This window comes from Staurois parvus, unplaced genomic scaffold, assembly GCF_062004578.1.
Source record: "Staurois parvus isolate SC_StPar_1 unplaced genomic scaffold, SC_StPar_1.0 ptg000390l, whole genome shotgun sequence".
Taxonomy (NCBI): Eukaryota; Metazoa; Chordata; class Amphibia; order Anura; family Ranidae; genus Staurois; species Staurois parvus.
The window spans coordinates 1020763-1033303 of NW_028318186.1; the positions used below are offsets into that span (position 1 = coordinate 1020763).

General features: G+C 40.7%; 1 protein-coding gene across 1 annotated transcript in view; it reads left to right on the forward strand.

The window, feature by feature from the left end:
- The window catches only part of PKHD1 (PKHD1 ciliary IPT domain containing fibrocystin/polyductin), an 808705-nt gene that overhangs the window by 73892 nt on the left and 722272 nt on the right, over positions 1-12541 (forward strand). The gene's annotated exons all lie outside the window — the stretch shown is intronic.

Below are 12541 nucleotides of genomic sequence, written 5' to 3' on the forward strand. Positions count from 1 at the left end.
ATTTAATCATCAGCCTTGGAAGGCACTGGTGATGTACCATCATTCAATCTCCTGCCTGCTGTCTGCCCACAACCTTTGCATGGACCTTTCTATTTTCTTGCCTACCCATGAGCTCTGCTTAGATCTGACTACTCTTTTTCCTAACATTTACTGTACTGTCTCCAGAATGTAGCCTTCCTATCCTCTTCAAGGGGAAATCCTGATGGCCGAGACCTGGCATCAACATGCAGCAAAACCCATCTTCACCATCAGGAGCTCTGGTGAAAATCGGTTGGTGCTTAGATTCCTTGCCTTGGTAAGCAAGGGACCTGCAGCTGCAAGGAGCGTCATAACAGTTTCTTCTGGCTTCCTAATATCTATAGTTTCTGGTATACTATGTTCATTGATGAACCTGAATCTTGGGGTTTATAAATGCAGACTGTCCATTGTTCCCAACTAAACCGCCTGTAGTACTTAAAAGAGCAAGGTTATATTGCATAAGATGAAGTAGCTTCCGCTCTGCCGGAGGCACTGTGGAACGCTTCCTCAATACAGCTACAGTAGATTGTCAAATTCAGTTTAAAGGTATACAGTTGACTTTGTGACTTGCTGCTAATATCTGGATATCAGTTCACTAATTCATTGTGCTTATTGTCTAAAGTTGCTTTTTAATGGCACTAACCATGCGCTGTCATTTGTTCTTTCAGGAGGTCAGATAATTACTTTAATAGGTGTCAACTTTGGTGAAGTTAGCATGGTAGAATTTGGTTCACATCCATGTTCACTACAAACATATAACTGTACAACAATCACATGTGTGGCACCCTCACAGGTATGTACTCCAGATGTCACATAAAGTATACAATTGAAAAACATAATTACAAAATAAAAAGAATGAACACTTTCAAATATAAACTGTTTATTTCAATTGTTTTTCTGAACAATTTACAAAATGCAAAATGAGCGAACAGAAGACAAATCTAAATCAAATCAATGTTTGGCATGGCTACCCTTTGGCTTAAAAAAACAGCATCAGTTCTTACACTTGCACAAAGTCAGGGATTTTGTAGGATTAGAGTTAGGTGTATAATTACCAATTTTACTGAGCAGGTTCTAATGATCATTAATTTTATATGGAGGTTGAAACACTAAGGTTGTTACTAAGGTGAGGATGTGGAAGACAGTTACATGGTCACAGGTCATACACCATGGCAAGACTGAGCACAGCAACCAGACCCAAGGTTATTTATACTACATCAGCAATGTCTCTCTCAAGGAAAGATTTCAAAGATGTGCTGTTCGAGCTCTTTTGAACAAAACAAAAAGAAAGGGGCAATGTTGAGGACCATAGAGGCAGTGGTTGGCCAAGAAAATGTAATGCAGCAGATAAGACACAACATGCTTACTTACCTTCAACATCGGAAGATGTCCAGCAGTGCTATCAGCAGAGAATTGGCTATAAACCAGTGGGACCCAGGTACATCCATCTATTTTCTGGAGAAATCTGGCTAGAAGTAGTCTTCGTGGAAGAATTGTCACCAAAAAGCCATACATGGAATCAAGGCTAAGTGACTCAACTATGCACAGAAACTTAGAAACTGGGGTGCAGAACAATGGCAGCATTTGAAATATTGGCTGTAGCAGGAGGCAGTTTGTTCACTGAAGGGCTGGAGAGTGGAACAATGAGTGTCTGCAGGCAACAGTGAAGCATGGTGGAGGTTCTTTGCAAGTTTGGGACTGCATTTCTGCAAATGGAGTTGGAGATATGGTCAGGATCAATGGTGTCCTCAGTGCTGAGAAATACAGGTAGATACTTATCCATCATGCCATACCATCAGGGAGGCGTGTGATTGTCCCCAAATTTATTCAGCAGCAGGATAATGACCCCAAACATACGGACAATGTCATAAGTGCTATTTTATAAGCATAAAGCGTAAAGAAGAACAAGGAGTCCTGGAAGTGATGGTTTGGCCCCCATGGAGTCTGTCTGGGATTACATGAAGGATTTAAGGCGGCCTGCATCCACAGAACATCTGTGGTTAGTTCGCCAAGATATTTGTAACGACCTACCTGCTGAGTTCCCCTAAAACTGTGTGCAAGTGTACCTAAAAGAATTAATACTGTTTTCAGGGGCAAAGGGTGGTCAACCAAATATTGATTTGATTTGGATTTTTCTTCTGTTCATTTACTTTCTATTTTGTTAATTGATGAAAATAAACTATAAACACTTCTATTTCTGAAAGCAATTTTAAAGAGTATGTAAACCCAACATTTCATATTCCTGATATGTGCATGCTGTACCATGTACTTGTAAGAAAAGATATTCCGTTCTCTTTGTATTGCTTCCTCCTGGTGTTCCTGCTAGTCCCTCTGCTTTCCTATTTAAAATTGACCACACTAAGTAGGAGAGCACAGCATGGTCAAACATCTGACTTTGCTGGAAACTCAGCCTGCTCCCCTCAAATAATGAGACATGTCCTGAGATACGCCGCTACCCCTGCAAGGCCTTTCACTGGGGGGGATCAGTATTCTGCTGCTTCTCCTCCCCTAGGTCTTATGCAGCTGAGATCAGTATGTGATCACTTATAAAAAGGGGGAAAAAAGGTATTTCTAATGTGTTTTTATATCTATACACAAATGTTTTGCCTTTCATTCCTATTTTAAACTTCACACCTGCCTAAAACGTTTGCGCAGAAGTATGTATATATATATATATATATATATATATATATATATATATACTAATAATATAAATATATATATATATATATATATATATATACACACACACACTCTGCCTTTTGAGGTACAACCCATAACAAAATTTTATAAAAATAATACATTTTGATTTTTAGACACATTTTAAAATCACATAAGAACTAATGTCATAAAAACTAAATTATAAACTGAATATATATTAACATTTAGATCTCTGCTCAAATTAATTTTGAAATAATTAATATACACGTTCTTGTGTTATATAACATTTTGGTTACCTTTTTAGATTATCATTATCAGATAGACCTCCAGCACACTCCTGACGAAGCAGAAACTGCTATATTTGCAAAATCCACTGAGTAATAGCACCCTATTTATTATATATGTACCTTTATGCACAGTGGGCGTTTTAAAAACGTCCGAGCGTTAGCTGTATAGGGTCGTGTTAAAAAAAATTTTCTAGTGTTTTAGCATTAGCGTTTAGCTATGTTTTGGTGCATTTAGCAGTGTTTTTCTGTGGCAGCGTTATTTAGCACAAAAAAAAATTTTAGCTAAAAAAAAATGCTCACAAACACTGGTTTGCCACGTTTTACCACATTTTACAGCATTAGAGCATTTTGCAGCTCAAAAACTCATCTTGAAACCCACTAGTTTTTTTTTTATGGGGGGGGTTTCAGCCAGAAAAGTCCCAGCCATGGACACATAGGATAACATGCTGGGGAGTTTACTGGCTGTAGAAAAAAACGCCAGAAGCCAAAAACAGCCGCTGTAAAAATGTCCCGTGTGCAAGAGGCCTTAGTCATTTCCCCCATGAGCCCTCTGCTCTCAGATGCATTGTAAACTAAGTCCTTGAGCAGAGCTATGGTCACAGCATACACTTTCACTTTATAACATCAGCATTGTAATAACAATACAAATAGTTATTGACAATCCAATTTAAATCGGAGCTCCAGTAAAAATAACAAAAAATACATGTCAGCAGCTACAAAAACTGTAGCAGCTGACATTTAAAAAACACACACTTACCTGTCCTACGATCCCATGGTCTCCCCCCCACAGCCGTTTCAACAGCCACCCTGTGTTCCCGGTGCCGGCATCTTCAGTGTGGGCACCTGGCTGTGACACCTTGCAGCTTCACTGTTCACTGAGCATGCGTGAGTTGCGTTGCGCTTTGTGAATGGTCCCGTAGTGTTCTGGGATTTGTAATGTGTCCCAGAAGACTACAGGGAGTGAGAGAGGACAACTTCCGGAGCAGAAGTGGGAGCGGGTACCTGTCAATTTGGGGTACCCACTTTCCCCCGCTCCCCAAAGGTGCCAATCCTTAATGGGGATCAGTCCTTAAAGCGGAACTTCACTTTTTGGGTAGAGCATCGCTTTAAGATTACTTGAAAAATATTCTTTCATGTTGTGAGTGCTGCCTGTCTGCTGGCGGTTTCTTTCTACAACTTCCTAGATTCCCAGCATGCTTTGCAGCTTCTCATCCATTTCTAAGAACTACATATCCCATGGTACCTTTCTGCCTGCAAGGAATGATTCCTGTATTGACTCCGCCTCCTGAAACTCCTCCTCTCAGCTCCTCTGTAGTACAGAAGGCAGGCTCTGTGAAACGTGTGACACAGCAGTGCTACTTATAGGGCATAGTGACTACGTGTCACAGAATTGAAGAAAGGAAATGTGTGGAATCTTCACAAAGTAAGTTTACAAACATCAAGATTATTCAAATTAATAGGAGTAGGTCAGAAATAAAAATAAAAAATGAGATAAAATGTGGAAATGTATGTATGATTTTACCGTTTGACCATAGATGCTCTTTCATTTCTGCTTTGCTGCCCTGTTATACCTCGTTGATATCTCACAAACCAATACATTTATTGCAGAACTTCGCTTTCTTAATCAACATTTTGAATCCTTATGCTGCTATCATTAGTACATAAATAGGGAAGTACATCAAATTTATTTGTTTTAAACAGTTTTTTTTTATATTTCTTTAGTTACTTCCTGGTTTCTATGTCTAGGCAAATTATATCATGCATCCCAGAAATCTTCAGGAGGGGAGGAGGGATTATCTCAGCTAAGTACACCGTCCTGCATGCATGCATGCCTGAGCTAAGGGCAGATGGATTCCAGGACATAAATGCTACATGATTCATGAGTGCTAGTGATTTGTCAGCAAAATAAAGCATGGAGACATGGATGGATCGGGAGTTTGCTTTGAATTTTAAAAATGAATTAAATAGCCCTTTTTTGTTTTGGTGGTCAGATAAAGTGTAGTTCCACTTTAATTTAGAAGGCAATAACTGGGATTCCATTGACTTGTGGTCTATTAGACATATGCACAAAAGAGGATATGGGCAGGGCTTTTTTTCTCAGAGATTAGGTGCAGGAACTCTCGCCTTCTTAGTCCCCTTCATTTGTGCCCCCTACCCACCTCTGAGCACCATCCCTTGGTTCCACATCCTACCCACCTCCCAGTAGGGCCCTTTGCAGAGAATACAGAACCAAGTTGCACAGAATTTGTTTATGATAACAAGAAAGACAGTAAAATAGATCCCCTGCAGTGAGCAACAGTAGACCCCACCCCAGCAACAGTAGACCCCCCCCAGAAACAATAGACTACTTCAGCAACAATAGATCCCCCACACAACAATAGACTTCCCCCTAGCAACAATAGACCCCACCCCAGCAACAGTAGACTCCTTCCCAGAAACAATAGACTACTTCAGCAACAATAGTTTCCCCACACAACAATAGACTTCCCCCTAGCAACAATGCCCCCCTGCAACAAAGTACCTTCCCAGCAACAATAGACCCACAGCAGCAATAACAGATCTCTCCCTCAACAGGAGATCCCTCCCAGCAACAATTGACCCCCCACCAGCAACAATAGACCTACTCCGCAACAATAGACCCCAACACAAAAATAGATTCCCACCAGCAACAATATATTCCCCCAGCAGCCAGAATCAATAGACCCTCCAGCACACCCCAGCACTCCTTGCCATTAAATACATTAGTTGCTGGAGGTGCCGGAACTGCATTCCCTAATGTTCCTGCTGAAAAAAAGCCCTGGATATGGGTAATAATAAATGTGCCTACAAGACCTTTGTGATGCCTGCTCCTATTTCTAACGAAAGTCATGAAATCTGGTTGGTTAAGTTGAGGCTCGTCTTGACTGATGGTGGAATGGGGGGGTAGGGGCAGATTGTGAGGTCCATCACACTAAACATGCTTACTCCATATCAAGAGGAGATCAGCACTTTTATGTTATCAAGCAAAGTGGGGTTCACCATGAACTAGGTGTCTGGTTTTGAAAGTAATCAAAGCTTACTCTGAAGGCATCGGGTAGGTACAGGGGAATGGGTAGCTGAGGAGCGGCCCAGCAGAAGGCCTGAGAGCAGCCACCGACCCATCAGATTACAGATAGAGGACTGAATGAGTAGACCTGCACCCTCTGGGCTAGAAAGGGGGAAGGAGCACTCTAGTGGGAAACTGGATTAGCTTGCTACCCGGGACTGTCTTCTATTTAAAGTGACAGGCACTGGATGCCCTGCCCAGGGATTCACCAAGAACAGCTGGATAAAGGAGTATCTGGGGTCTGAGGTGGTACACCAGGAGATGCTGTCTATCTCTCCAGAAGATATTTTTTTGCTGTCTAAAGAGACTTGTCCATAGTTCCTGGGAGATTGTCCTCAGTTGCCATTACCTTGGGCATCCCATATACCCTTTACCTTATCCAAGTTTAGTTCCCCTAATAAAATCCCCCAAAACAAGCTCAAGGACTGGTTACTGTCCCCTGGATGCAAGTCTGTATGGAAAATGCATGTTGCAGGACTATAGGGTGACCCAAATCATCAGCGACTCCTGAAGGGGTAGTGCTACAGTTCATAAAGTACAAAATCTGCCATTTTCCAAATGTTTCCAGCTGGTAATTCTCCTTAGTGCATGTATTTTCTGCCAAGGGCTGTATGGAAGCATGGAAGGGTTGTGTAGAATTGATTAGGCAGCTTTGCAGTCGCCTGAATCACTTCCAGTGGAAAGTTGACATTTGGCTTAAGAGGTGTAAACGGTCAGCGTTCTGAGGCTTGGCAAAGGTGGAGGAGGAGCCTAACTATGGCGGCAGGTGAGAGCGCGATGTGAACGCTCTCCACAGGATAGCCACTCTCCCTCCCCAAATGTTCCCCGAGTAATGCTGCGAAGGTGCCCGGGCAAAAACTCACGGATGAGAGGGGGCCCCCGAAAAAAACTTGGAGGACAGAGCTGCAGGAGTCCACGACTGCGGGACGGGCGATACCTCCCGCCCGAGGCTGCTGGGAGTCCAGGTGACACGGGACGGTCACGTGATCTCCCGAAAGGGAGCTCTGGGAGACAGAGAGGCCGGCCGGTTCCCCGACACAGGGGGAGAAGCCGGCTTCCTCACTGACAGGACACGTGGTACCGGCTCAGCGTCTCGGTGAAAGGAGAAGGGGAGAGATTTGGCTGATCTCCAGTGGAGTCGGAGAGACCCCAGCGTGGGAGAAAGGAGACCATGTCTGCCGGAGACCTGTGAGAGAGGTAGACGGAGGAAGAAGAAGGAGACCCGGAGAGACCCCCCCCCCCCTCCTTCAATCGAGGGGAAGAGGAGTAGAGCCAGAGCAGAGGACAGAGAGCCTAAAGGACAACCTCCCTGGAAAGGCAGCTGGAACGTGGGTGAGTGAGAGTGGCTGGACTGTATATTAAATCCGTGTTATGGACAGTTTATTAAAGTAGCAGAAGTAATTATAGAATAAAAAAAAAAAAAAAAAGAGGGGGAAATATCAAGGAAATCGAAGAAATTAGAACCTCTCTAAAGGACCCATTACAGCATATATCCTAAAGCCTTAAAGAAGAGGGTTTGGACATATATAGAAAAGATGAAGAGTAAAAATAGCAAAGGGAGTGGTTCCAAGCACTCCCAATCTGGAACAATTAGAAAATTTACGTCTCAAGGTAATGTGACCCCAGAAAGAACTCAGGGGATAGCAGAAAAAAGTATAATGGAAAACAGTATGGATAAGAGTACCAGATCGCCTGGGGAAATGGATAATAATAGCCAACAAATAATAGGAGGAATAGAGCTAAGAGAAAATGAAGGAGAACTACAAATCCCAAATAAAAAGGAGATGGCAGAAATGTTTGGAAATTTGGAAAAATCAATTAAACAAGAGATGGGAATAATTCGGAAAGACTTGGGACATCTTTTGTCCAGAGTAGAAGAAACAGAAGAAAAAATTAAAAAACACGCTCAAGCTATTCCTGAACTGAGAAATCAGATAATGGAGATTAGGCAAGAACAGAAAAAGTTGGGATATAAGTTGGAGATACAAGGTAACATGTATAGGAAAAATAACCTCAGGATAAAGGGAATCCCGGAGCTTGCACAAGAAGAAGATTTAAGAGAGACAATACAAAAAATTTTTAACTCCATCATGGGTAGACCTAGAACTGAGACATTTGTATTGGACAATATATACAGATTAGGAAGGTTCCATCGAGATCGGATGGAGGAGAGACCGAGAGATGTAGTGGTACACTTTAATAAAAATGGAGAGAGAGAAGAAGTATGGAAGAAGATAAAAGGAAGAGCTAGTATTGAGTATGAAGGAAAAAATTTGCACATTTTTGCAGACTTGACACCTGAGACATTATTGAGAAAAAGATCATTGAGACCACTAATAGAACAGATGAAAAAACAAAATATACAATATAGATGGAATAGCTCGATGTGTCTAATCGGATGGAAGAATGGAGTTACCGCATACCTGAGATTTCCAGAGGAATTAAGAGACTTTTTTGATAAACTTAATATTCAAAGAATAGAGATTCCAGGTTGGGAGGAAGAAGAAGAGGGAGGGAAATATGCAGAGGGAAAAGAGGAGTGGCAGCAAGTTAGAAGAAGGAATAGAGAATAAATAGGTAGGGGAACATCGGGGGAAATGGAGAGTAGGTGAACCGTACAAGGTTAGAGTTCCACCTCAGGGTCAAGATCCAAATGTGGCATTTGGCTCACAAAAGGATTAGATGGAATAAAAATAGGCCCAATGGGGGAGGGGGGAGACGGAGGGGGAGTGGGTGTGGGAGGGGAGGGGAGATGGGGGAGGGAAGATGGTATAGGGGGAAGGTTTTAAAAATACTTTGCATAGGGATGAGATGTATTCAAGAATTATGGAAGATATAAAATTTATAACATATAATGTAAAAGGGTTGAATAGTCCTGGGAAGAGATTTAAGCTATTTAAGGAGTTAAAACATAGAGAAGCCTCGGTAGTTTTTTTACAGGAGACGCATTTTGAGATTAAGTCAAATATCAAATTAAATACTAGAAATTATCCAACATGGTTCTATGCAGACTCCCCAATTAAGAGAGCCAAAGGGGTGGCAATTGGGTTCGCTAAAAATGTAAGGTGGGAGGTGGAGGAGAGAGAGACAGATCCTGAGGGGAGATTCTTGTTTTTGAAAGGTAGATTACAGGAAATGGAGTGTACAATAGCAAATATTTATTGCCCAAATAAGAGACCAGAGGTATACCTGAAAGGGATATTAAGAAAATTGAGGGACTTTAAAAAAGGAAGACTGATAGTGGCGGGAGACTTGAATTTATGTCTAGATCCACAGATGGATACAACATCTCGTGTGCAACGAGAGGGAGGTAGGTCTATGAGGATCTTGAAGAAGGAGATATATGAGAGTCAACTAGTGGATATATGGAGGATAATGCACGGAAAGGAAAAAGACTATACTTTCTTCTCTAATGCACACGAGATTTATTCAAGACTGGACTATATAATGGTAGAACATCAACTTATTGAGAGGGTGGCTAAAGTAGAAATAGAGACAATGACCCTCTCAGACCATGCCTCAGTTATAATGAAGGTGAGATGGGGGAAACAACTGACAAGGGGGGTGGGATGGAGATTAAACGAGGCCCTTCTATTAGATCAAGAGACTGAACAGCAGATCAGACGGGAAATGGAAAGATATTTTCAGGAGAACGAAACAGGAGATGTTTCAATGGCCACTGTCTGGGAGTCCCATAAGGTATATATTAGGGGTATATTGATTGCGTTAGGGGCAAAAAAGAAAAGAGAAAGGAGTAAGAAAATGACAGGGCTCTTAAAAGATATAAATGACCTGGAACAGATCCATAAAAATAGAATAACATGTGAGATAGGACAGAAGATAATAGGAAAGAAGAAAGAACTGGAGATATTAATGGAAGAAGAGAGGAGGAGAGTACTCAATAAAGTTGTAGCGGAGAGGTATAGATGGGGAGATCGTCCAGGAAAATATTTAATGAAGGCCCTGAGAAAAAAGAAAAATAGAAATTACATAGAAAAAATAAGAAACCCCAAGGGAGAAATGGCTCACTCTACTAAAGAGATTGGGAAGGTATTTAAGGAGTATTACAATAAGCTGTATAATATTAAGTCTCAAAACTTAGTAAATAATAGTGAAAATGAGAACAGAGAAAAAAGAGAGGCATATTTAAAAAATGCAGGACTACCAAAGATAGATGAAGATCTATTGAAATCCCTGGAAGTAGAAATCACACAGGAGGAAATAAAAATAGCACTAAAAGATACGAAGGTGGGGAAAAGTCCTGGCCCAGACGGATACACCGTGAGGTATTATAAAAAATATAGCGAAGTATTAATACCAAAGTTGAAGGAATATATGAATGCCTTGGGGGGAGAAATGGAGATTAGACAGGAATCCCTACAAGCCCATGTAACACTTATACACAAGGAAGGGAAGGATGCTACTCAATGTTCAAGTTATAGGCCAATTGCACTCCTAAATGTAGATACAAAGTTATATGCGAAGGTCTTAGCAAATAGGATCAAAGACTTAATGTCAGAATGGATCCAGGGAGATCAGGTTGGTTTTGTATCAGGGAGGGAGGGTAGAGATAACGGAATTAGAACTCTGTTGTTGATCCAGAAAACTAAGAAAGGGAAAACCCCGGCAGTGATTCTCTCGATCGATGCTGAAAAAGCTTTTGATAGAGTAAACTGGAGCTTTATGATAGACACCCTAGAGATCATGGGGGTAGGTAGTAGAATGAGGGAATGGATAGGAAAATTGTATAAAACGCCATCCGCGGTTATTTTGGTCAACGGTGAAAAATCTGCACCTATAAGGATGTCAAATGGGACTAGACAGGGATGCCCACTGTCCCCTTTATTGTATGTGTTAACATTGGAACCCTTACTAGAAACAATTAGGAAGAACGTAGACATAAAGGGAATACAAATAGGGGAAACGGAACATAAGGTGGCAGCTTTTGCAGATGATCTGTTGTTTTATGTGGGTAATCCTAGGATAACACTCCCGAACTTAATAAAAAGCTTAAAAGAATATGGAGAAATATCAAATCTAAAAATCAACCCGACAAAAACAGAGATCTTGAATATAAATCTTCCGAATAGTGAGAAAGAAAAGATAAAAAAAGAATTCCCTTTTACATGGAGAGATAGAGAGATAAAATACTTAGGAGTTAAACTTACTGCTTCATATTCAAAATTGTATAAATTAAATTATATTTCCCTTTTAAACGAGATTAAGGAGGAATTGAAGAAATTGGGAGGAGGAATCCCTTCCTGGTTAGGACGAATAAACCTGATAAAAATGATAATTGTACCCAAAGTTTTGTATAAATATCAAATGATCCCAATAAAACTCCCAGAAGCATTTTTTAAAGAAATTAAAAAGATGATAACAAAATTTATATGGAAAAATAAAAAATCTAGATTATCGTATGATTTGATAAGTAGACGGAAAGAGAGAGGGGGACTGGGAGTGCCAGATTTTAAGAGATACTATAATGCTGTAATTTTAACAAGAATTTATGATTGGACACACAATAAAAGGGGGAAAAGATGGGTGAAGATAGAGAATGATCTGAGTGGAGTTGACCTGAGTAGAAACATATGGGCACCAGCACAATATAGAGGTTTAGAGGAAAACACAAGTGTGTTCACATTGAATGTTTTGAAGGTTTGGGATAATTTACACAAGTATATGCACTGGGATTTTAATTCACAATTAATGTCACTAAGGAATATGAAGTACTTTCCACCAGGTATTGAGGGGAGTATGGGAAAATGGATCAAAAAGGAAGACATTCAACTAAGGGATATTATGGACGGAAAGAAGTTGAAAACATTGAAAGATTTAAAAAAAGGTGGAAGGGAACTTTTTATTAAGATTGATGAGTGGAAATATCACCAATTAAATCACTTTGTTGAGGGTCTTCCGAAACCCATAAGAGAGAGAAAGGAATGGAACTTGTTTGAGAGGTTGTTGGAATCACGGGGAGATGGAAAACGGGGCACGGCAAAAATCTATAAAATTCTTACCGAGTTAGCCACAGAATTAAAACCAAGCTATATAGTAAAATGGGAAAGAGATTTAGGAGTGGAGATAGATAAAGATAAACAGAGAAAGATATATAGACTGACACACGAGAATATTAGCATGAGAGAGGTGGAGGTAAACTATAAGAGTTTAGTAAGATGGCACATTACACCAATTATGGAGCACAAAATGGGTATAGAGAGAACACAAGAGTGTTGGCGTGGCTGTGGAAAGATTGGTACATGGTTTCACATTTGGTGGGAGTGCCCAAAGATACAAAATTTTTGGGAGACAACGGTCAACTTAATTGAGAAAATCTCAGGAATAAAGATTGGATTAGACCCACAAGTGTGTTTATTACATAAAACAGATTTACCAGTGAATAAATATAAAAACTCGGGTATATGGTACTTTGTGAATGCAGCGAAGGGTTTGATACCTAAATTCTGGCATAGCTTGGAGGTTCCGAAAG